Here is a 25,980-nt window from a genome sequence, read left to right on the forward strand (position 1 = left end):
GATGCCTGTAAACCCCTTTTTTGGGCATCCAAAGTTTTCAACCTTTTTGCAGGCCTAAGATGCATTTTAAGGCCTTTTTGGGCTGCTAACATATACTGAACTTTCAGGGTGTAGGATGCATTTTCCGTGCCCAAAATATTTTTGGGAAATTCAGTGGTCTAGGATGCTGGTTAATGCCCCTTTCAAGCTGCAAATATTTTTGGGTCATTCAGAGCTCTCTGACAGTTTTTGGGCCACCAACATTTTCTGGACTATAGGGGGTCTAGGATGTCTGTAAACCCCTTTTTTGGGCCTCCAAAGTTTTCAACCTTTTTGCAGGCCTAAGATGCATTTTAAGGCCTTTTTTGCCTGCTAACATATTCTGAACGTTCAGGGGTATAGGATTCATTTTTTCGTTCCCAAAATATTTTTGAGAATTTCAGTGGTCTAGGATGCTGGTTAATGCCCCTTTCAAGCTGCAAATGTTTTTGGGGTCATTCAGAGCTCTCTGACAGTTTTTGGGCCACCAACATTTTCTGGACTTTAGGGGGTCTAGGATGTCTGTAAACCCCTTTTTTGGGCCTCCAAAGTTTTCAACCTTTTCGCAGGCCTAAGATGCATTTTAAGGCCTTTTTTGCCTGCTAACATATTCTGAACGTTCACGGGTGTAGGATGCATTTTCTGTGCCCAAAATATTTTTGGGAAATTCAGTCGTCTAGGATGCGGGTTAATGACCCTTTCAGGCTGCAAATGTTTTTTGGACATTCAGAGCTCTCTGAAACAGTTTTTGGGCCACCAACATTTTCTGGACTTTAGGGGGTCTAGGATGCCTGTAAACCCCTTTTTTGGGCCTTCAAAGTTTTCAACCTTTTTGCAGGCCTAAGATGCATTTTAAGGCCTTTTTTGCCTGCTAACATATTCTGAACGTTCACGGGTGTAGGATGCATTTTCCGTGCCCAAAATATTTTTTGGAAATTCAGTCGTCTAGGATGCGGGTTAATGCCCCTTTCAGGATGCAAATGTTTTTGGGACATTCAGAGCTCTCTGACACCGTTTTTGGGCCACAAACATTTTCTGGACTTTAGGGGGTCTAGGATGTCTGTAAAGCCCTTTTTTGGGCCTCCAAAGTTTTCAACTTTTTTGCAGGCCTTAGAGGCATTTTAAGGGCTTTTTTTGGCTGCTAACATATACTGAACGTTCAGGGGTATAGGATTCATTTTTTCGTTCCCAATATATTTTTGGGATTTTCAGTGGTCTAGGATGCGGGTTAATGCCCCTTTCAGGCTGCAAATGTTTTTGGGACATGCAGAGCTCTCTGACACAGTTTTTGGGCCACCATAAATTTCTGGACTTTAGGGGCTCTAGGATGCCTGTAAACCCCTTTTTTGGGCATCCAAAGTTTTCAACCTTTTTGCAGGCCTAAGATGCATTTTAAGGCCTTTTTGGGCTGCTAAAATATACTGAACTTTCAGGGTATAGGATGCATTTCCCGTGCCCAAAATATTTTTGGGAAATTCAGTGGTCTAGGATGCGGGTTAATGCCCCTTTCAGGCTGCAAATGTTTTTGGGACATTCAGAGCTCTCTGGCACAGTTTTTGGGCCACCAACATTTTCTGGACTTTAGGGGGGCTAGGATGCCTGTAAACCCCTTTTTTGGGCCTTCAAAGTTTTCAACCTTTTTGCAGGCCTAAGATGCATTTTAAGGCCTTTTTTTGGGCTGCTATCATATTCTGAACTTTCAGGGGTGTAGGATGCATTTTTCGTGCCCAAAATAGTTTTGAGAATTTCAGTGGTCTAGGATGCTGGTTAATGCCCCTTTCAAGCTGCAAATGTTTTTGGGTTCATTCAGAGCTCTCTGACAGTTTTTGGGCCACCAACATTTTCTGGACTTTAGGGGCTCTAGGATGTCTGTAAACCCCTTTTTTGGGCCTCCAAAGTTTTCAACCTTTTTGCAGGCCTAAGATGCATTTTAAGGCCTTTTTTGCCTGCTAACATATTCTGAACGTTCACGGGTGTAGGATGCATTTTCTGTACCCAAAATATTTTTGGGAAATTCAGTCGTCTAGGATGCGGGTTAATGCCCCTTTCAGGCTGCAAATATTTTTGGGACATTCAGAGCTCTCTGACACAGTTTTTGGGCCACAAACCTTTTCTGGACTTTAGGGGGTCTAGGATGTCTGTAAAGCCCTTTTTTGGGCCTCCAAAGTTTTCAACCTTTTTGCAGGCCTTAGATGCATTTTAAGGGCTTTTTTTGGCTGCTAACATATACTGAACGTTCAAGGGTATAGGATTCATTTTTTCGTCCCTAATATATTTTTGGGATTTTCAGTGGTCTAGGATGTGGGTTAATGCCCCTTTCAGGCTGCAAATGTTTTTGGGACATTCAGAGCTGTCTGACACAGTTTTTGGGCCACCAATATTTTCTGGACTTTAGGGGCTCTAGGATGCCTATAAACCCCTTTTTTGGGCATCCAAAGTTTTCAACCTTTTTGCAGGCCTAAGATGCATTTTAAGGCCTTTTTGGGCTGCTAAAATATACTGAACTTTCAGGGTGTAGGATGCATTTCCCGTGCCAAAATATTTTTGGGAAATTCAGTGGTCTAGGATGCGGGTTAATGCCCCTTTCAGGCTGCAAATGTTTTTTGGACATTCAGAGCTCTCTGAAACAGTTTTTGGGCCACCAACATTTTCTGGACTTTAGGGGGTCTAGGATGCCTGTAAACCCCTTTTTTGGGCCTTCAAAGTTTTCAACCTTTTTGCAGGCCTAAGATGCATTTTAAGGCCTTTTTTGCCTGCTAACATATTCTGAACGTTCATGGGTGTAGGATGCATTTTCCGTGCCCAAAATATTTTTTGGAAATTCAGTCGTCTAGGATGCGGGTTAATGCCCCTTTCAGGATGCAAATGTTTTTGGGACATTCAGAGCTCTCTGACACCATTTTTGGGCCACACACATTTTCTGGACTTTAGGGGGTCTAGGATGTCTGTAAAGCCCTTTCTTGGGCCTCCAAAGTTTTCAACTTTTTTGCAGGCCTTAGAGGCATTTTAAGGGCTTTTTTGGCTGCTAACATATACTGAACGTTCAGGGGTATAGGATTCATTTTTTCGTTCCCAATATATTTTTGGGATTTTCATTGTTCTAGGATGCGGGTTAATGCCCCTTTCAGGCTGCAAATGTTTTTGGGACATGCAGAGCTCTCTGACACAGTTTTTGGGCCACCAATAATTTCTGGACTTTAGGGGCTCTAGGATGCCTGTAAACCCCTTTTTTGGGCATCCAAAGTTTTCAACCTTTTTGCAGGCCTAAGATGCATTTTAAGGCCTTTTTGGGCTGCTAACATATACTGAACTTTCAGGGTGTAGGATGCATTTTCCGTGCCCAAAATATTTTTGGGAAATTCAGTGGTCTAGGATGCTGGTTAATGCCCCTTTCAAGCTGCAAATATTTTTGGGTCATTCAGAGCTCTCTGACAGTTTTTGGGCCACCAACATTTTCTGGACTGTAGGGGGTCTAGCATGTCTGTAAACCCCTTTTTTGGGCCTCCAAAGTTTTCAACCTTTTTGCAGGCCTCAGATGCATTTTAAGGCCTTTTTGGGGTGCTAACATATACTGAACTTTCAGGGTGTAGGATGCATTTTCCGTGCCCAAAATATTTTTGGGAAATTCAGTGGTCTAGGATGCGGGTTAATGCCCCTTTCAGGCTGCAAATGTTTTTTGGACATTCAGAGCTCTCTGAAACAGTTTTTGGGCCACCAACATTTTCTGGACTTTAGGGGGTCTAGGATGCCTGTAAACCCCTTTTTTGGGCCTTCAAAGTTTTCAACCTTTTTGCAGGCCTAAGATGCATTTTAAGGCCTTTTTTGCCTGCTAACATATTCTGAACGTTCACGGGTGTAGGATGCATTTTCTGTGCCCAAAATATTTTTTGGAAATTCAGTCGTCTAGGATGCGGGTTAATGCCCCTTTCAGGATGCAAATGTTTTTGGGACATTCAGAGCTCTCTGACACCGTTTTTGGGCCACAAACATTTTCTGGACTTTAGGGGGTCTAGGATGTCTGTAAAGCCCTTTTTTGGGCCTCCAAAGTTTTCAACTTTTTTGCAGGCCTTAGAGGCACTTTAAGGGCTTTTTTGGCTGCTAACATATACTGAACGTTCAGGGGTATAGGATTCATTTTTTCGTTCCCAATATATTTTTGGGATTTTCAGTGGTCTAGGATGCGGGTTAATGCCCCTTTCAGGCTGCAAATGTTTTTGGGACATGCAGAGCTCTCTGACACAGTTTTTGGGCCACCAATAATTTCTGGACTTTAGCTGCTCTAGGATGCCTGTGAACCCCTTTTTTGGGCATCCAAAGTTTTCAACCTTTTTGCAGGCCTAAGATGCATTTTAAGGCCTTTTTGGACTGCTAAAATATACTGAACTTTCAGGGTGTAGGATGCATTTCCCGTGCCCAAAATATTTTTGGGAAATTCAGTGGTCTAGGATGCGGGTTAATGCCCCTTTCAGGCTGCAAATGTTTTTGGGACATTCAGAGCTCTCTGGCACAGTTTTTGGGCCACCAACATTTTCTGGACTTTAGGGGGGCTAGGATGCCTGTAAACCCCTTTTTTGGGCCTTCAAAGTTTTCAACCTTTTTGCAGGCCTAAGATGCATTTTAAGGCCTTTTTTTTGGGCTGCTATCATATTCTGAACTTTCAGGGGTGTAGGATGCATTTTTCGTGCCCAAAATATTTTTGAGAATTTCAGTGGTCTAGGATGCTGGTTAATGCCCCTTTCAAGCTGCAAATGTTTTTGGGGTCATTCAGAGCTCTCTGACAGTTTTTGGGCCACCAACATTTTCTGGACTTTAGGGGGTCTAGGATGTCTGTAAACCCCTTTTTTGGGCCTCCAAAGTTTTCAACCTTTTTGCAGGCCTAAGATGCATTTTAAGGCCTTTTTTGCCTGCTAACATATTCTGAACGTTCACGGGTGTAGGATGCATTTTCTGTGCCCAAAATATTTTTGGGAAATTCAGTCATCTAGGATGCGGGTTAATGCCCCTTTCAGGCTGCAAATGTTTTTTGGACATTCAGAGCTCTCTGAAACAGTTTTTGGGCCACCAACATTTTCTGGACTTTAGGGGGTCTAGGATGCCTGTAAACCCCTTTTTTGGGCCTTCAAAGTTTTCAACCTTTTTGCAGGCCTAAGATGCATTTTAAGGCCTTTTTTGCCTGCTAACATATTCTGAACGTTCACGGGTGTAGGATGCATTTTCCGTGCCCAAAATATTTTTTGGAAATTCAGTCGTCTAGGATGCGGGTTAATGCCCCTTTCAGGATGCAAATGTTTTTGGGACATTCAGAGCTCTCTGACACCGTTTTTGGGCCACAAACATTTTCTGGACTTTAGGGGGTCTAGGATGTCTGTAAAGCCCTTATTTGGGCCTCCAAAGATTTCAACCTTTTTGCAGGCCTTAGATGCATTTTCAGGGCTTTTTTGGCTGCTAACATATACTGAACGTTCAAGGGTATAGGATTCATTTTTTCGTTCCCAAAATATTTTTGGGAAATTCAGTGGTCTAGGATGTGGGTTAATGCCCCTTTCAGGCTGCAAATGTTTTTGGGACATTCAGAGCTCTCTGACACAGTTTTTGGGCCACCAATATTTTATGGACTTTAGGGGCTCTAGGATGCCTGTAAACCCCTTTTTTGGGCATCCAAAGTTTTCAACCTTTTTGCAGGCCTAAGATGCATTTTAAGGCCTTTTTGGGCTGCTAAAATATACTGAACTTTCAGGGTGTAGGATGCATTTCCCGTGCCCAAAATATTTTTGGGAAATTCAGTGGTCTAGGATGCTGGTTAATGCCCCTTTCAAGCTGCAAATGTTTTTGGGTCATTCAGAGCTCTCTGACAGTTTTTGGGCCACCAACATTTTCTGTACTTTAGGGGGTCTAGGATGTCTGTAAACCCCTTTTTTGGGCCTCCAAAGTTTTCAACCTTTTTGCAGGCCTAAGATGCATTTTAAGGCCTTTTTTGCCTGCTAACATATTCTGAACGTTCACGGGTGTAGGATGCATTTTCCGTGCCCAAAATATTTTTGGGAAATTCAGTCGTCTAGGATGCGGGTTAATGCCCCTTTCAGGCTGCAAATGTTTTTGGGACATTCAGAGCTCTCCGACACAATTTTTAGGCCACAAACATTTTCTGGACTTTAGGTGGTCTAGGATGTCTGTAAACCCCTTTTTTGGGCCTTCAAAGTTTTCAACCTTTTTGCAGGCCTAAGATGCATTTTAAGGCCTTTTTTGCCTGCTAACATATTCTGAACGTTCACGGGTGTAGGATGCATTTTTTCGTTCCCAAAATATTTTTGGGAAATTCAGTGGTCTAGGATGTGGGTTAATGCCCCTTTCAGGCTGCAAATGTTTTTGGGACATTCAGAGCTCTCTGACACAGTTTTTGGGCCACCAACATTTTCTGGACTTTAGGGGGGCTAGGATGCCTGTAAACCCCTTTTTTGGGCCTTCAAAGTTTTCAACCTTTTTGCAGGCCTAAGATGCATTTTAAGGCCTTTTTTTGGGCTGCTATCATATTCTGAACTTTCAGGGGTGTAGGATGCATTTTTCGTGCCCAAAATATTTTTGAGAATTTCAGTGGTCTAGGATGCTGGTTAATGCCCCTTTCAAGCTGCAAATGTTTTTGGGGTCATTCAGAGCTCTCTGACAGTTTTTAGGCCACCAACATTTTCTAGACTTTAGGGGGTCTAGGATGTCTGTAAACCCCTTTTTTGGGCCTCCAAAGTTTTCAACCTTTTTGCAGGCCTAAGATGCATTTTAAGGCCTTTTTTGCCTGCTAACATATTCTGAACGTTCACGGGTGTAGGATGCATTTTCTGTGCCCAAAATATTTTTGGGAAATTCAGTCGTCTAGGATGCAGGTTAATGCCCCTTTCAGGCTGCAAATGTTTTTGCGACATTCAGAGTTCTCTGACACAGTTTTTGGGCCACAAACCTTTTCTGGACTTTAGGGGGTCTAGGATGTCTGTAAAGCCCTTTTTTGGGCCTCCAAAGTTTTCAACCTTTTTGCAGGCCTTAGATGCATTTTAAGGGCTTTTTTGGCTGCTAACATATACTGAACGTTCAAGGGTATAGGATTCATTTTTTCGTCCCTAATATATTTTTGGGATTTTCAGTGGTCTAGGATGTGGGTTAATGCCCCTTTCAGGCTGCAAATGTTTTTGGGACATTCAGAGCTCTCTGACACAGTTTTTGGGCCACCAATATTTTCTGGACTTTAGGGGCTCTAGGATGCCTATAAACCCCTTTTTTGGGCATCCAAAGTTTTCAACCTTTTTGCAGGCCTAAGATCCATTTTAAGGCCTTTTTGGGCTGCTAAAATATACTGAACTTTCAGGGTGTAGGATGCATTTCCCGTGCCCAAAATATTTTTGGGAAATTCAGTGGTCTAGGATGCGGGTTAATGCCCCTTTCAGGCTGCAAATGTTTTTGGGACATTCAGAGCTCTCTGGCACAGTTTTTGGGCCACCAACATTTTCTGGACTTTAGGGGGGCTAGGATGCCTGTAAACCCCTTTTTTGGGCCTTCAAAGTTTTCAACCTTTTTGCAGGCCTAAGATGCATTTTAAGGCCTTTTTTTGGGCTGCTATCATATTCTGAACTTTCAGGGGTGTAGGATGCATGTTTCGTGCCCAAAATATTTTTGAGAATTTCAGTGGTCTAGGATGCGGGTTAATGCCCCTTTGAAGCTGCAAATGTTTTTGGGTCATTCAGAGCTCTCTGACAGTTTTTGGGCCACCAACATTTTCTGGACTTTAGGGGGTCTAGGATGTCTGTAAACCCCTTTTTTGGGCCTCCAAAGTTTTCAACCATTTGCAGGCCTAAGATGCATTTTAAGGCCTTTTTTGCCTGCTAACATATTCTGAACGTTCACGGGTGTAGGATGCATTTTCCGTGCCCAAAATATTTTTGGGAAATTCAGTCGTCTAGGATGCGGGTTCATGCCCCTTTCAGGCTGCAAATGTTTTTGGGACATTCAGAGCTCTCTGACACAGTTTTTGGGCCACAAACATTTTCTGGACTTTAGGGGGTCTAGGATGTCTGTAAAGCCCTTTTTTGGGCCTCCAAAGTTTTCAACCTTTTTGCAGGCCTTAGATGCATTTTCAGGGCTTTTTTGGCTGCTAACATATACTGAACGTTTCAAGGGTATAGGATTCATTTTTTCGTCCCCAATATATTTTTGGGATTTTCAGTGGTCTAGGATGTGGGTTAATGCCCCTTTCAGGCTGCAAATGTTTTTGGGACATTCAGAGCTCTCTGACACAGTTTTTGGGCCACCAATATTTTCTGGACTTTAGGGGCTCTAGGATGCCTATGAACCCCTTTTTTGGGCATCCAAAGTTTTCAACCTTTTTGCAGGCCTAAAATGCATTTTAAGGCCTTTTTGGGGTGCTAACATATACTGAACTTTCAGGGTGTAGGATGCATTTTCCGTGCCCAAAATATTTTTGGGAAATTCAGTGGTCTAGGATGCGGGTTAATGCCCCTTTCAGGCTGCAAATGTTTTTTGGACATTCAGAGCTCTCTGAAGCAGTTTTTTGGCCACCAACATTTTCTGGACTTTAGGGGGTCTAGGATGCCTGTAAACCCCTTTTTTGGGCCTTCAAAGTTTTCAACCTTTTTGCAGGCCTAAGATGCATTTTAAGGCCTTTTTTGCCTGCTAACATATTCTGAACGTTCACGGGTGTAGGATGCATTTTCTGTGCCCAAAATATTTTTTGGAAATTCAGTCGTCTAGGATGCGGGTTAATGCCCCTTTCAGGATGCAAATGTTTTTGGGACATTCAGAGCTCTCTGACACCGTTTTTGGGCCACAAACATTTTCTGGACTTTAGGGGGTCTAGGATGTCTGTAAAGCCCTTTTTTGGGCCTCCAAAGTTTTCAACTTTTTTGCAGGCCTTAGAGGCATTTTAAGGGCTTTTTTGGCTGCTAACATATACTGAACGTTCAGGGGTATAGGATTCATTTTTTCGTTCCCAATATATTTTTGGGATTTTCAGTGGTCTAGGATGCGGGTTAATACCCCTTTCAGGCTGCAAATGTTTTTGGGACATGCAGAGCTCTCTGACACAGTTTTTGGGCCACCAATAATTTCTGGACAGTAGGGGCTCTAGGATGCCTGTAAACCCCTTTTTTGGGCATCCAAAGTTTTCAACCTTTTTGCAGGCCTAAGATGCATTTTAAGGCCTTTTTGGGCTGCTAAAATATACTGAACTTTCAGGGTGTAGGATGCATTTCCCGTGCCCAAAATATTTTTGGGAAATTCAGTGGTCTAGGATGCGGGTTAATGCCCCTTTCAGGCTGCAAATGTTTTTGGGACATTCAGAGCTCTCTGGCACAGTTTTTGGGCCACCAACATTTTCTGGACTTTAGGGGGGCTAGGATGCCTGTAAACCCCTTTTTTGGGCCTTCAAAGTTTTCAACCTTTTTGCAGGCCTAAGATGCATTTTAAGGCCTTTTTTTGGGCTGCTATCATATTCTGAACTTTCAGGGGTGTAGGATGCATTTTTCGTGCCCAAAATATTTTTGAGAATTTCAGTGGTCTAGGATGCGGGTTAATGCCCCTTTGAAGCTGCAAATGTTTTTGGGTCATTCAGAGCTCTCTGACAGTTTTTGGGCCACCAACATTTTCTGGACTTTAGGGGGTCTAGGATGTCTGTAAACCCCTTTTTTGGGCCTCCAAAGTTTTCAACCATTTGCAGGCCTAAGATGCATTTTAAGGCCTTTTTTGCCTGCTAACATATTCGAACGTTCACGGGTGTAGGATGCATTTTCCGTGCCCAAAATATTTTTTGGAAATTCAGTCGTCTAGGATGCGGGTTAATGCCCCTTTCAGGATGCAAATGTTTTTGGGACATTCAGAGCTCTCTGACACCGTTTTTGGGCCACAAACATTTTCTGGACTTTAGGGGGTCTAGGATGTCTGTAAAGCCCTTTTTTGGGCCTCCAAAGTTTTCAACTTTTTTGCAGGCCTTAGAGGCATTTTAAGGGCTTTTTTGGCTGCTAACATATACTGAACGTTCAGGGGTATAGGATTCATTTTTTCGTTCCCAATATATTTTTGGGATTTTCAGTGGTCTAGGATGCGGGTTAATGCCCCTTTCAGGCTGCAAATGTTTTTGGGACATGCAGAGCTCTCTGACACAGTTTTTGGGCCACCAATAATTTCTGGACTTTAGGGGCTCTAGGATGCCTGTAAACCCCTTTTTTGGGCATCCAAAGTTTTCAACCTTTTTGCAGGCCTAAGATGCATTTTAAGGCCTTTTTGGGCTGCTAAAATATACTGAACTTTCAGGGTGTAGGATGCATTTCCCGTGCCCAAAATATTTTTGGGAAATTCAGTGGTCTAGGATGCGGGTTAATGCCCCTTTCAGGCTGCAAATGTTTTTGGGACATTCAGAGCTCTCTGGCACAGTTTTTGGGCCACCAACATTTTCTGGACTTTAGGGGGGCTAGGATGCCTGTAAACCCCTTTTTTGGGCCTTCAAAGTTTTCAACCTTTTTGCAGGCCTAAGATGCATTTTAAGGGCTTTTTTTGGGCTGCTATCATATTCTGAACTTTCAGGGGTGTAGGATGCATTTTTCGTGCCCAAAATATTTTTGAGAATTTCAGTGGTCTAGGATGCTGGTTAATGCCCCTTTCAAGCTGCAAATGTTTTTGGGGTCATTCAGAGCTCTCTGACAGTTTTTGGGCCACCAACATTTTCTGGACTTTAGGGGGTCTAGGATGTCTGTAAACCCCTTTTTTGGGCCTCCAAAGTTTTCAACCTTTTTGCAGGCCTAAAATGCATTTTAAGGCCTTTTTTGCCTGCTAACATATTCTGAATGTTCACGGGTGTAGGATGCATTTTCTGTGCCCAAAATATTTTTGGGAAATTCAGTCGTCTAGGATGCGGGTTAATGCCCCTTTCAGGCTGCAAATGTTTTTGGACATTCAGAGCTCTCTGAAACAGTTTTTGGGCCACCAACATTTTCTGGACTTTAGGGGGTCTAGGATGCCTGTAAACCCCTTTTTTGGGCCTTCACAGTTTTCAACCTTTTTGCAGGCCTAAGATGCATTTTAAGGCCTTTTTGGGCTGCTAAAATATACTGAACTTTCAGGGTGTAGGATGCATTTCCCGTGCCCAAAATATTTTTGGGAAATTCAGTGGTCTAGGATGCGGGTTAATGCCCCTTTCAGGCTGCAAATGTTTTTGGGACATTCAGAGCTCTCTGGCACAGTTTTTGGGCCACCAACATTTTCTGGACTTTAGGGGGGCTAGGATGCCTGTAAACCCCTTTTTTGGGCCTTCAAAGTTTTCAACCTTTTTGCAGGCCTAAGATGCATTTTAAGGCCTTTTTTTGGGCTGCTATCATATTCTGAACTTTCAGGGGTGTAGGATGCATTTTTCGTGCCCAAAATATTTTTGAGAATTTCAGTGGTCTAGGATGCTGGTTAATGCCCCTTTCAAGCTGCAAATGTTTTTGGGGTCATTCAGAGCTCTCTGACAGTTTTTGGGCCACCAAAATTTTCTGGACTTTAGGGGGTCTAGGATGTCTGTAAACCCCTTTTTTGGGCCTCCAAAGTTTTCAACCTTTTTGCAGGCCTAAAATGCATTTTAAGGCCTTTTTTGCCTGCTAACATATTCTGAACGTTCACGGGTGTAGGATGCATTTTCTGTGCCCAAAATATTTTTGGGAAATTCAGTCGTCTAGGATGCGGGTTAATGCCCCTTTCAGGCTGCAAATGTTTTTTGGACATTCAGAGCTCTCTGAAACAGTTTTTGGGCCACCAACATTTTCTGGACTTTAGGGGGTCTAGGATGCCTGTAAACCCCTTTTTTGGGCCTTCAAAGTTTTCAACCTTTTTGCAGGCCTAAGATGCATTTTAAGGCCTTTTTTGCCTGCTAACATATTCTGAACGTTCACTGGTGTAGGATGCATTTTCCGTGCCCAAAATATTTTTTGGAAATTCAGTCGTCTAGGATGCGGGTTAATGCCCCTTTCAGGATGCAAATGTTTTTGGGACATTCAGAGCTCTCTGACACCGTTTTTGGGCCACAAACATTTTCTGGACTTTAGGGGGTCTAGGATGTCTGTAAAGCCCTTTTTTGGGCCTCCAAAGTTTTCAACTTTTTTGCAGGCCTTAGAGGCATTTTAAGGGCTTTTTTGGCTGCTAACATATACTGAACGTTCAGGGGTATAGGATTCATTTTTTCGTTCCCAATATATTTTTGGGATTTTCAGTGGTCTAGGATGCGGGTTAATGCCCCTTTCAGGCTGCAAATGTTTTTGGGACATGCAGAGCTCTCTGACACAGTTTTTGGGCCACCAATAATTTCTGGACTTTAGGGGCTCTAGGATGCCTGTAAACCCCTTTTTTGGGCATCCAAAGTTTTCAACCTTTTTGCAGGCCTAAGATGCATTTTAAGGCCTTTTTTGGCTGCTAAAATATACTGAACTTTCAGGGTGTAGGATGCATTTCCCGTGCCCAAAATATTTTTGGGAAATTCAGTGGTCTAGGATGCGGGTTAATGCCCCTTTCAGGCTGCAAATGTTTTTGGGACATTCAGAGCTCTCTGGCACAGTTTTTGGGCCACCAACATTTTCTGGACATTAGGGGGGCTAGGATGCCTGTAAACCCCTTTTTTGGGCCTTCAAAGTTTTCAACCTTTTTGCAGGCCTAAGATGCATTTTAAGGCCTTTTTTTGGGCTGCTATCATATTCTGAACTTTCAGGGGTGTAGGATGCATTTTTCGTGCCCAAAATATTTTTGAGAATTTCAGTGGTCTAGGATGCTGGTTAATGCCCCTTTCAAGCTGCAAATGTTTTTGGGGTCATTCAGAGCTCTCTGACAGTTTTTGGGCCACCAACATTTTCTGGACTTTAGGGGGTCTAGGATGTCTGTAAACCCCTTTTTTGGGCCTCCAAAGTTTTCAACCTTTTTGCAGGCCTAAGATGCATTTTAAGGCCTTTTTTGCCTGCTAACATATTCTGAACGTTCACGGGTGTAGGATGCATTTTCTGTGCCCAAAATATTTTTGGGAAATTCAGTCGTCTAGGATGCGGGTTAATGCCCCTTTCAGGCTGCAAATGTTTTTTGGACATTCAGAGCTCTCTGAAACAGTTTTTGGGCCACCAACATTTTCTGGACTTTAGGGGGTCTAGGATGCCTGTAAACCCCTTTTTTGGGCCTTCAAAGTTTTCAACCTTTTTGCAGGCCTAAGATGCATTTTAAGGCCTTTTTTGCCTGCTAACATATTCTGAACGTTCACGGGTGTAGGATGCATTTTCCGTGCCCAAAATATTTTTGGGAAATTCAGTCGTCTAGGATGCGGGTTAATGCCCCTTTCAGGATGCAAATGTTTTTGGGACATTCAGAGCTCTCTGACACCGTTTTTGGGCCACAAACATTTTCTGGACTTTAGGGGGTCTAGTATGTCTGTAAAGCCCTTTTTTGGGCCTCCAAAGTTTTCAACTTTTTTGCAGGCCTTAGAGGCATTTTAAGGGCTTTTTTGGCTGCTAACATATACTGAACGTTCAGGGGTATAGGATTCATTTTTTCGTTCCCAATATATTTTTGGGATTTTCAGTGGTCTAGGATGCGGGTTAATGCCCCTTTCAGGCTGCAAATGTTTTTGGGACATGCAGAGCTCTCTGACACAGTTTTTGGGCCACCAATAATTTCTGGACTTTAGGGGCTCTAGGATGCCTCTAAACCCCTTTTTTGGGCATCCAAAGTTTTCAACCTTTTTGCAGGCCTAAGATGCATTTTAAGGCCTTTTTGGGCTGCTAAAATATACTGAACTTTCAGGGTGTAGGATGCATTTCCCGTGCCCAAAATATTTTTGGGAAATTCAGTGGTCTAGGATGCGGGTTAATGCCCCTTTCAGGCTGCAAATGTTTTTGGGACATTCAGAGCTCTCTGGCACAGTTTTTGGGCCACCAACATTTTCTGGACTTTAGGGGGGCTAGGATGCCTGTAAACCCCTTTTTTGGGCCTCCAAAGTTTTCAACTTTTTTGCAGGCCTTAGAGGCATTTTAAGGGATTTTTTTGGCTGCTAACATATACTGAACGTTCAGGGGTATAGGATTCATTTTTTCGTTCCCAATATATTTTTGGGATTTTCAGTGGTCTAGGATGCGGGTTAATGCCCCTTTCAGGCTGCAAATGTTTTTGGGACATGCAGAGCTCTCTGACACAGTTTTTGGGCCACCAATATTTTCTGGACTTTAGGGGCTCTAGGATGCCTATGAACCCCTTTTTTGGGCATCCAAAGTTTTCAACCTTTTTGCAGGCCTAAAATGCATTTTAAGGCCTTTTTGGGGTGCTAACATATACTGAACTTTCAGGGTGTAGGATGCATTTTCCGTGCCCAAAATATTTTTGGGAAATTCAGTGGTCTAGGATGCGGGTTAATGCCCCTTTCAGGCTGCAAATGTTTTTTGGACATTCAGAGCTCTCTGAAACAGTTTTTGGGCCACCAACATTTTCTGGACTTTAGGGGGTCTAGGATGCCTGTAAACCCCTTTTTTGGGCCTTCAAAGTTTTCAACCTTTTTGCAGGCCTAAGATGCATTTTAAGGCCTTTTTTGCCTGCTAACATATTCTGAACGTTCACGGGTGTAGGATGCATTTTCCGTGCCCAAAATATTTTTTGGAAATTCAGTCGTCTAGGATGCGGGTTAATGCCCCTTTCAGGATGCAAATGTTTTTGGGACATTCAGAGCTCTCTGACACCATTTTTGGGCCACAAACATTTTCTGGACTTTAGGGGGTCTAGGATGTCTGTAAAGCCCTTTTTTGGGCCTCCAAAGTTTTCAACTTTTTTGCAGGCCTTAGAGGCATTTTAAGGGCTTTTTTGGCTGCTAACATATACTAGACGTTCAGGGGTATAGGATTCATTTTTTCGTTCCCAATATATTTTTGGGATTTTCAGTGGTCTAGGATGCGGGTTAATGCCCCTTTCAGGCTGCAAATGTTTTTGGGACATGCAGAGCTCTCTGACACTGTTTTTGGGCCACCAATAATTTCTGGACTTTAGGGGCTCTAGGATGCCTGTAAACCCCTTTTTTGGGCATCCAAAGTTTTCAACCTTTTTGCAGGCCTAAGATGCATTTTAAGGCCTTTTTGGGCTGCTAACATATACTGAACTTTCAGGGTGTAGGATGCATTTTCCGTGCCCAAAATATTTTTGGGAAATTCAGTGGTCTAGGATGCTGGTTAATGCCCCTTTGAAGCTGCAAATGTTTTTGGGTCATTCAGAGCTCTCTGACAGTTTTTGGGCCACCAACATTTTCTGGACTTTAGGGGGTCTAGGATGTCTGTAAACCCCTTTTTTGGGCCTCCAAAGTTTTCAACCATTTGCAGGCCTAAGATGCATTTTAAGGCCTTTTTTGCCTGCTAACATATTCTGAACGTTCACGGGTGTAGGATGCATTTTCCGTGCCCAAAATATTTTTGGGAAATTCAGTCGTCTAGGATGCGGGTTCATGCCCCTTTCAGGCTGCAAATGTTTTTGGGACATTCAGAGCTCTCTGACACAGTTTTTGGGCCACCAACATTTTCTGGACTTTAGGGGGTCTAGGATGCCTGTAAACCCCTTTTTTGGGCCTTCAAAGTTTTCAACCTTTTTGCAGGCCTAAGATGCATTTTAAGGCCTTTTTTGCCTGCTAACATATTCTGAACGTTCACGGGTGTAGGATGCATTTTCTGTGCCCAAAATATTTTTTGGAAATTCAGTCGTCTAGGATGCGGGTTAATGCCCCTTTCAGGATGCAAATGTTTTTGGGACATTCAGAGCTCTCTGACACCGTTTTTGGGCCACAAACATTTTCTGGACTTTAGGGGGTCTAGGATGTCTGTAAAGCCCTTTTTTGGGCCTCCAAAGTTTTCAACTTTTTTGCAGGCCTTAGAGGCATTTTAAGGGCTTTTTTGGCTGCTAACATATACTGAACGTTCAGGGGTATAGGATTCATTTTTTCGTTCCCAATATATTTTTGGGATTTTCAGTGGTCTAGGATGCGGGTTAATACCCCTTTCAGGCTGCAAATGTTTTTGGGACATGCAGAGCTCTCTGACACAGTTTTTGGGCCACCAATAATTTCTGGACAGTAGGGGCTCTAGGATGCCTGTAAACCCCTTTTTTGGGCATCCAAAGTTTTCAACCTTTTTGCAGGCCTAAGATGCATTTTAAGGCCTTTTTGGGCTGCTAAAATATACTGAACTTTCAGGGTGTAGGATGCATTTCCCGTGCCCAAAATATTTTTGGGAAATTCAGTGGTCTAGGATGCGGGTTAATGCCCCTTTCAGGCTGCAAATGTTTTTGGGACATTCAGAGCTCTCTGGCACAGTTTTTGGGCCACCAACATTTTCTGGACTTTAGGGGGGCTAGGATGCCTGTAAACCCCTTTTTTGGGCCTTCAAAGTTTTCAACCTTTTTGCAGGCCTAAGATGCATTTTAAGGCCTTTTTTTGGGCTGCTATCATATTCTGAACTTTCAGGGGTGTAGGATGCATTTTTCGTGCCCAAAATATTTTTGAGAATTTCAGTGGTCTAGGATGCGGGTTAATGCCCCTTTGAAGCTGCAAATGTTTTTGGGTCATTCAGAGCTCTCTGACAGTTTTTGGGCCACCAACATTTTCTGGACTTTAGGGGGTCTAGGATGTCTGTAAACCCCTTTTTTGGGCCTCCAAAGTTTTCAACCATTTGCAGGCCTAAGATGCATTTTAAGGCCTTTTTTGCCTGCTAACATATTCGAACGTTCACGGGTGTAGGATGCATTTTCCGTGCCCAAAATATTTTTTGGAAATTCAGTCGTCTAGGATGCGGGTTAATGCCCCTTTCAGGATGCAAATGTTTTTGGGACATTCAGAGCTCTCTGACACCGTTTTTGGGCCACAAACATTTTCTGGACTTTAGGGGGTCTAGAATGTCTGTAAAGCCCTTTTTTGGGCCTCCAAAGTTTTCAACTTTTTTGCAGGCCTTAGAGGCATTTTAAGGGCTTTTTTGGCTGCTAACATATACTGAACGTTCAGGGGTATAGGATTCATTTTTTCGTTCCCAATATATTTTTGGGATTTTCAGTGGTCTAGGATGCGGGTTAATGCCCCTTTCAGGCTGCAAATGTTTTTGGGACATGCAGAGCTCTCTGACACAGTTTTTGGGCCACCAATAATTTCTGGACTTTAGGGGCTCTAGGATGCCTGTAAACCCCTTTTTTGGGCATCCAAAGTTTTCAACCTTTTTGCAGGCCTAAGATGCATTTTAAGGCCTTTTTGGGCTGCTAAAATATACTGAACTTTCAGGGTGTAGGATGCATTTCCCGTGCCCAAAATATTTTTGGGAAATTCAGTGGTCTAGGATGCGGGTTAATGCCCCTTTCAGGCTGCAAATGTTTTTGGGACATTCAGAGCTCTCTGGCACAGTTTTTGGGCCACCAACATTTTCTGGACTTTAGGGGGGCTAGGATGCCTGTAAACCCCTTTTTTGGGCCTTCAAAGTTTTCAACCTTTTTGCAGGCCTAAGATGCATTTTAAGGGCTTTTTTTGGGCTGCTATCATATTCTGAACTTTCAGGGGTGTAGGATGCATTTTTCGTGCCCAAAATATTTTTGAGAATTTCAGTGGTCTAGGATGCTGGTTAATGCCCCTTTCAAGCTGCAAATGTTTTTGGGGTCATTCAGAGCTCTCTGACAGTTTTTGGGCCACCAACATTTTCTGGACTTTAGGGGGTCTAGGATGTCTGTAAACCCCTTTTTTGGGCCTCCAAAGTTTTCAACCTTTTTGCAGGCCTAAAATGCATTTTAAGGCCTTTTTTGCCTGCTAACATATTCTGAATGTTCACGGGTGTAGGATGCATTTTCTGTGCCCAAAATATTTTTGGGAAATTCAGTCGTCTAGGATGCGGGTTAATGCCCCTTTCAGGCTGCAAATGTTTTTGGACATTCAGAGCTCTCTGAAACAGTTTTTGGGCCACCAACATTTTCTGGACTTTAGGGGGTCTAGGATGCCTGTAAACCCCTTTTTTGGGCCTTCACAGTTTTCAACCTTTTTGCAGGCCTAAGATGCATTTTAAGGCCTTTTTGGGCTGCTAAAATATACTGAACTTTCAGGGTGTAGGATGCATTTCCCGTGCCCAAAATATTTTTGGGAAATTCAGTGGTCTAGGATGCGGGTTAATGCCCCTTTCAGGCTGCAAATGTTTTTGGGACATTCAGAGCTCTCTGGCACAGTTTTTGGGCCACCAACATTTTCTGGACTTTAGGGGGGCTAGGATGCCTGTAAACCCCTTTTTTGGGCCTTCAAAGTTTTCAACCTTTTTGCAGGCCTAAGATGCATTTTAAGGCCTTTTTTTGGGCTGCTATCATATTCTGAACTTTCAGGGGTGTAGGATGCATTTTTCGTGCCCAAAATATTTTTGAGAATTTCAGTGGTCTAGGATGCTGGTTAATGCCCCTTTCAAGCTGCAAATGTTTTTGGGGTCATTCAGAGCTCTCTGACAGTTTTTGGGCCACCAAAATTTTCTGGACTTTAGGGGGTCTAGGATGTCTGTAAACCCCTTTTTTGGGCCTCCAAAGTTTTCAACCTTTTTGCAGGCCTAAAATGCATTTTAAGGCCTTTTTTGCCTGCTAACATATTCTGAACGTTCACGGGTGTAGGATGCATTTTCTGTGCCCAAAATATTTTTGGGAAATTCAGTCGTCTAGGATGCGGGTTAATGCCCCTTTCAGGCTGCAAATGTTTTTTGGACATTCAGAGCTCTCTGAAACAGTTTTTGGGCCACCAACATTTTCTGGACTTTAGGGGGTCTAGGATGCCTGTAAACCCCTTTTTTGGGCCTTCAAAGTTTTCAACCTTTTTGCAGGCCTAAGATGCATTTTAAGGCCTTTTTTGCCTGCTAACATATTCTGAACGTTCACGGGTGTAGGATGCATTTTCCGTGCCCAAAATATTTTTTGGAAATTCAGTCGTCTAGGATGCGGGTTAATGCCCCTTTCAGGATGCAAATGTTTTTGGGACATTCAGAGCTCTCTGACACCGTTTTTGGGCCACAAACATTTTCTGGACTTTAGGGGGTCTAGGATGTCTGTAAAGCCCTTTTTTGGGCCTCCAAAGTTTTCAACTTTTTTGCAGGCCTTAGAGGCATTTTAAGGGCTTTTTTGGCTGCTAACATATACTGAACGTTCAGGGGTATAGGATTCATTTTTTCGTTCCCAATATATTTTTGGGATTTTCAGTGGTCTAGGATGCGGGTTAATGCCCCTTTCAGGCTGCAAATGTTTTTGGGACATGCAGAGCTCTCTGACACAGTTTTTGGGCCACCAATAATTTCTGGACTTTAGGGGCTCTAGGATGCCTGTAAACCCCTTTTTTGGGCATCCAAAGTTTTCAACCTTTTTGCAGGCCTAAGATGCATTTTAAGGCCTTTTTTGGCTGCTAAAATATACTGAACTTTCAGGGTGTAGGATGCATTTCCCGTGCCCAAAATATTTTTGGGAAATTCAGTGGTCTAGGATGCGGGTTAATGCCCCTTTCAGGCTGCAAATGTTTTTGGGACATTCAGAGCTCTCTGGCACAGTTTTTGGGCCACCAACATTTTCTGGACATTAGGGGGGCTAGGATGCCTGTAAACCCCTTTTTTGGGCCTTCAAAGTTTTCAACCTTTTTGCAGGCCTAAGATGCATTTTAAGGCCTTTTTTTGGGCTGCTATCATATTCTGAACTTTCAGGGGTGTAGGATGCATTTTTCGTGCCCAAAATATTTTTGAGAATTTCAGTGGTCTAGGATGCTGGTTAATGCCCCTTTCAAGCTGCAAATGTTTTTGGGGTCATTCAGAGCTCTCTGACAGTTTTTGGGCCACCAACATTTTCTGGACTTTAGGGGGTCTAGGATGTCTGTAAACCCCTTTTTTGGGCCTCCAAAGTTTTCAACCTTTTTGCAGGCCTAAGATGCATTTTAAGGCCTTTTTTGCCTGCTAACATATTCTGAACGTTCACGGGTGTAGGATGCATTTTCTGTGCCCAAAATATTTTTGGGAAATTCAGTCGTCTAGGATGCGGGTTAATGCCCCTTTCAGGCTGCAAATGTTTTTTGGACATTCAGAGCTCTCTGAAACAGTTTTTGGGCCACCAACATTTTCTGGACTTTAGGGGGTCTAGGATGCCTGTAAACCCCTTTTTTGGGCCTTCAAAGTTTTCAACCTTTTTGCAGGCCTAAGATGCATTTTAAGGCCTTTTTTGCCTGCTAACATATTCTGAACGTTCACGGGTGTAGGATGCATTTTCCGTGCCCAAAATATTTTTGGGAAATTCAGTCGTCTAGGATGCGGGTTAATGCCCCTTTCAGGATGCAAATGTTTTTGGGACATTCAGAGCTCTCTGACACCGTTTTTGGGCCACAAACATTTTCTGGACTTTAGGGGGTCTAGTATGTCTGTAAAGCCCTTTTTTGGGCCTCCAAAGTTTTCAACTTTTTTGCAGGCCTTAGAGGCATTTTAAGGGCTTTTTTGGCTGCTAACATATACTGAACGTTCAGGGGTATAGGATTCATTTTTTCGTTCCCAATATATTTTTGGGATTTTCAGTGGTCTAGGATGCGGGTTAATGCCCCTTTCAGGCTGCAAATGTTTTTGGGACATGCAGAGCTCTCTGACACAGTTTTTGGGCCACCAATAATTTCTGGACTTTAGGGGCTCTAGGATGCCTCTAAACCCCTTTTTTGGGCATCCAAAGTTTTCAACCTTTTTGCAGGCCTAAGATGCATTTTAAGGCCTTTTTGGGCTGCTAAAATATACTGAACTTTCAGGGTGTAGGATGCATTTCCCGTGCCCAAAATATTTTTGGGAAATTCAGTGGTCTAGGATGCGGGTTAATGCCCCTTTCAGGCTGCAAATGTTTTTGGGACATTCAGAGCTCTCTGGCACAGTTTTTGGGCCACCAACATTTTCTGGACTTTAGGGGGGCTAGGATGCCTGTAAACCCCTTTTTTGGGCCTCCAAAGTTTTCAACTTTTTTGCAGGCCTTAGAGGCATTTTAAGGGATTTTTTTGGCTGCTAACATATACTGAACGTTCAGGGGTATAGGATTCATTTTTTCGTTCCCAATATATTTTTGGGATTTTCAGTGGTCTAGGATGCGGGTTAATGCCCCTTTCAGGCTGCAAATGTTTTTGGGACATGCAGAGCTCTCTGACACAGTTTTTGGGCCACCAATATTTTCTGGACTTTAGGGGCTCTAGGATGCCTATGAACCCCTTTTTTGGGCATCCAAAGTTTTCAACCTTTTTGCAGGCCTAAAATGCATTTTAAGGCCTTTTTGGGGTGCTAACATATACTGAACTTTCAGGGTGTAGGATGCATTTTCCGTGCCCAAAATATTTTTGGGAAATTCAGTGGTCTAGGATGCGGGTTAATGCCCCTTTCAGGCTGCAAATGTTTTTTGGACATTCAGAGCTCTCTGAAACAGTTTTTGGGCCACCAACATTTTCTGGACTTTAGGGGGTCTAGGATGCCTGTAAACCCCTTTTTTGGGCCTTCAAAGTTTTCAACCTTTTTGCAGGCCTAAGATGCATTTTAAGGCCTTTTTTGCCTGCTAACATATTCTGAACGTTCACGGGTGTAGGATGCATTTTCCGTGCCCAAAATATTTTTTGGAAATTCAGTCGTCTAGGATGCGGGTTAATGCCCCTTTCAGGATGCAAATGTTTTTGGGACATTCAGAGCTCTCTGACACCATTTTTGGGCCACAAACATTTTCTGGACTTTAGGGGGTCTAGGATGTCTGTAAAGCCCTTTTTTGGGCCTCCAAAGTTTTCAACTTTTTTGCAGGCCTTAGAGGCATTTTAAGGGCTTTTTTGGCTGCTAACATATACTAGACGTTCAGGGGTATAGGATTCATTTTTTCGTTCCCAATATATTTTTGGGATTTTCAGTGGTCTAGGATGCGGGTTAATGCCCCTTTCAGGCTGCAAATGTTTTTGGGACATGCAGAGCTCTCTGACACTGTTTTTGGGCCACCAATAATTTCTGGACTTTAGGGGCTCTAGGATGCCTGTAAACCCCTTTTTTGGGCATCCAAAGTTTTCAACCTTTTTGCAGGCCTAAGATGCATTTTAAGGCCTTTTTGGGCTGCTAACATATACTGAACTTTCAGGGTGTAGGATGCATTTTCCGTGCCCAAAATATTTTTGGGAAATTCAGTGGTCTAGGATGCTGGTTAATGCCCCTTTCAAGCTGCAAATATTTTTGGGTCATTCAGAGCTCTCTGACAGTTTTTGGGCCACCAACATTTTCTGGACTATAGGGGGTCTAGGATGTCTGTAAACCCCTTTTTTGGGCCTCCAAAGTTTTCAACCTTTTTGCAGGCCTAAGATGCATTTTAAGGCCTTTTTTGCCTGCTAACATATTCTGAACGTTCAGGGGTATAGGATTCATTTTTTCGTTCCCTAAATATTTTTGAGAATTTCAGTGGTCTAGGATGCTGGTTAATGCCCCTTTCAAGCTGCAAATGTTTTTGGGGTCATTCAGAGCTCTCTGACAGTTTTTGGGCCACCAACATTTTCTGGACTTTAGGGGGTCTAGGATGTCTGTAAACCCCTTTTTTGGGCCTCCAAAGTTTTCAACCTTTTTGCAGGCCTAAGATGCATTTTAAGGCCTTTTTTGCCTGCTAACATATTCTGAACGTTCACGGGTGTAGGATGCATTTTCTGTGCCAAAAATATTTTTGGGAAATTCAGTCGTCTAGGATGCGGGTTAATGCCCCTTTCAGGCTGCAAATGTTTTTTGGACATTCAGAGCTCTCTGAAACAGTTTTTGGGCCACCAACATTTTCTGGACTTTAGGGGGTCTAGGATGCCTGTAAACCCCTTTTTTGGGCCTTCAAAGTTTTCAACCTTTTTGCAGGCCTAAGATGCATTTTAAGGCCTTTTTTGCCTGCTAACATATTCTGAACGTTCACGGGTGTAGGATGCATTTTCCGTGCCCAAAATATTTTTTGGAAATTCAGTCGTCTAGGATGCGGGTTAATGCCCCTTTCAGGCTGCAAATGTTTTTTGGACATTCAGAGCTCTCTGAAACAGTTTTTGGGCCACCAACATTTTCTGGACTTTAGGGGGTCTAGGATGTCTGTAAAGCCCTTTTTTGGGCCTCCAAAGTTTTCAACTTTTTTGCAGGCCTTAGAGGCATTTTAAGGGCTTTTTTGGCTGCTAACATATACTGAACGTTCAGGGGTATAGGATTCATTTTTTCGTTCCCAATATATTTTTGGGATTTTCAGTGGACTAGGATGCGGGTTAATGCACCTTTCAGGCTGCAAATGTTTTTGGGACATGCAGAGCTCTCTGACACAGTTTTTGGGCCACCATAAATTTCTGGACTTTAGGGGCTCTAGGATGCCTGTAAACCCCTTTTTTGGGCATCCAAAGTTTTCAACCTTTTTGCAGGCCTAAGATGCATTTTAAGGCCTTTTTGGGCTGCTAAAATATACTGAACTTTCAGGGTATAGGATGCATTTCCCGTGCCCAAAATATTTTTGGGAAATTCACTGGTCTAGGATGCGGGTTAATGCCCCTTTCAGGCTGCAAATGTTTTTGGGACATTCAGAGCTCTCTGGCACAGTTTTTGGGCCACCAACATTTTCTGGACTTTAGGGGGGCTAGGATGCCTGTAAACCCCTTTTTTGGGCCTCCAAATTTTTCAACCTTTTTGCAGGCCTAAGATGCATTTTAAGGCCTTTTTTGCCTGCTCACATATTCTGAACGTTCACGGGTGTAGGATGCATTTTCTGTGCCCAAAATATTTTTGGGAAATTCAGTCGTCTAGGATGCGGGTTAATGCCCCTTTCAGGCTGCAAATATTTTTGGGACATTCAGAGCTCTCTGACACAGTTTTTGGTCCACAAACCTTTTCTGGACTTTAGGGGGTCTAGGATGTCTGTAAAGCCCTTTTTTGGGCCTCCAAAGTTTTCAACCTTTTTGCAGGCCTTAGATGCATTTTAAGGGCTTTTTTGGCTGCTAACATATACTGAACGTTCAAGGGTATAGGATTCATTTTTTCGTCCCTAATATATTTTTGGGATTTTCAGTGGTCTAGGATGTGGGTTAATGCCCCTTTCAGGCTGCAAATGTTTTTGGGAAATTCAGAGCTGTCTGACACAGTTTTTGGCCCACCAATATTTTCTGGACTTTAGGGGCTCTAGGATGCCTATAAACCCTTTTTTTGGGCATCCAAAGTTTTCAACCTTTTTGCAGGCCTAAGATGCATTTTAAGGCCTTTTTGGGCTGCTAAAATATACTGAACTTTCAGGGTGTAGGATGCATTTCCCGTGCCAAAATATTTTTGGGAAATTCAGTGGTCTAGGATGCGGGTTAATGCCCCTTTCAGGCTGCAAATGTTTTTGGGACATTCAGAGCTCTCTGGCACAGTTTTTGGGCCACCAACATTTTCTGGACTTTAGGGGGGCTAGGATGCCTGTAAACCCCTTTTTTGGGCCTTCAAAGTTTTCAACCTTTTTGCAGGCCTAAGATGCATTTTAAGGCCTTTTCTTGGGCTGCTATCATATTCTGAACTTTCAGGGGTGTAGGATGCATTTTCCGTGCCCAAAATATTTTTGGGAAATTCAGTCGTCTAGGATGCGGGTTCATGCCCCTTTCAGGCTGCAAATGTTTTTGGGACATTCAGAGCTCTCTGACACAGTTTTTGGGCCACAAACATTTTCTGGACTTTAGGGGGTCTAGGATGTCTGTAAAGCCCTTTTTTGGCCTCCAAAGTTTTCAACCTTTTTGCAGGCCTTAGATGCATTTTCAGGGCTTTTTTGGCTGCTAACATATACTGAACGTTCAAGGGTATAAGATTCATTTTTTCGTCCCCAATATATTTTTGGGATTTTCAGTGGTCTAGGATGCGGGTTAATGCCCCTTTCAGGCTGCAAATGTTTTTGGGACATTCAGAGCTCTCTGACACAGTTTTTGGGCCACCAATATTTTCTGGACTTTAGGGGCTCTAGGATGCCTATGAACCCCTTTTTTGGGCATCCAAAGTTTTCAACCTTTTTGCAGGCCTAAAATGCATTTTAAGGCCTTTTTGGGGTGCTAACATATACTGAACTTTCAGGGTGTAGGATGCATTTTCCGTGCCCAAAATATTTTTGGGAAATTCAGTGGTCTAGGATGCGGGTTAATGCCCCTTTCAGGCTGCAAATGTTTTTTGGACATTCAGAGCTCTCTGAAACAGTTTTTGGGCCACCAACATTTTCTGGACTTTAGGGGGTCTAGGATGCCTGTAAACCCCTTTTTTGGGCCTTCAAAGTTTTCAACCTTTTTGCAGGCCTAAGATGCATTTTAAGGCCTTTTTTGCCTGCTAACATATTCTGAACGTTCATGGGTGTAGGATGCATTTTCCGTGCCCAAAATATTTTTTGGAAATTCAGTCGTCTAGGATGCGGGTTAATGCCCCTTTCAGGATGCAAATGTTTTTGGGACATTCAGAGCTCTCTGACACCATTTTTGGGCCACAAACATTTTCTGGACTTTAGGGGGTCTAGGATGTCTGTAAAGCCCTTTTTTGGGCCTCCAAAGTTTTCAACTTTTTTGCAGGCCTTAGAGGCATTTTAAGGGCTTTTTTGGCTGCTAACATATACTAGACGTTCAGGGGTATAGGATTCATTTTTTCGTTCCCAATATATTTTTGGGATTTTCAGTGGTCTAGGATGCGGGTTAATGCCCCTTTCAGGCTGCAAATGTTTTTGGGACATGCAGAGCTCTCTGACACTGTTTTTGGGCCACCAATAATTTCTGGACTTTAGGGGCTCTAGGATGCCTGTAAACCCCTTTTTTGGGCATCCAAAGTTTTCAACCTTTTTGCAGGCCTAAGATGCATTTTAAGGCCTTTTTGGGCTGCTAACATATACTGAACTTTCAGGGTGTAGGATGCATTTTCCGTGCCCAAAATATTTTTGGGAAATTCAGTGGTCTAG

Source organism: Ambystoma mexicanum, chromosome 14, assembly GCF_040938575.1.
Source record: "Ambystoma mexicanum isolate Mex_15411 chromosome 14, UKY_AmexF1_1, whole genome shotgun sequence".
Lineage (NCBI taxonomy): Eukaryota > Metazoa > Chordata > Amphibia > Caudata > Ambystomatidae > Ambystoma > Ambystoma mexicanum.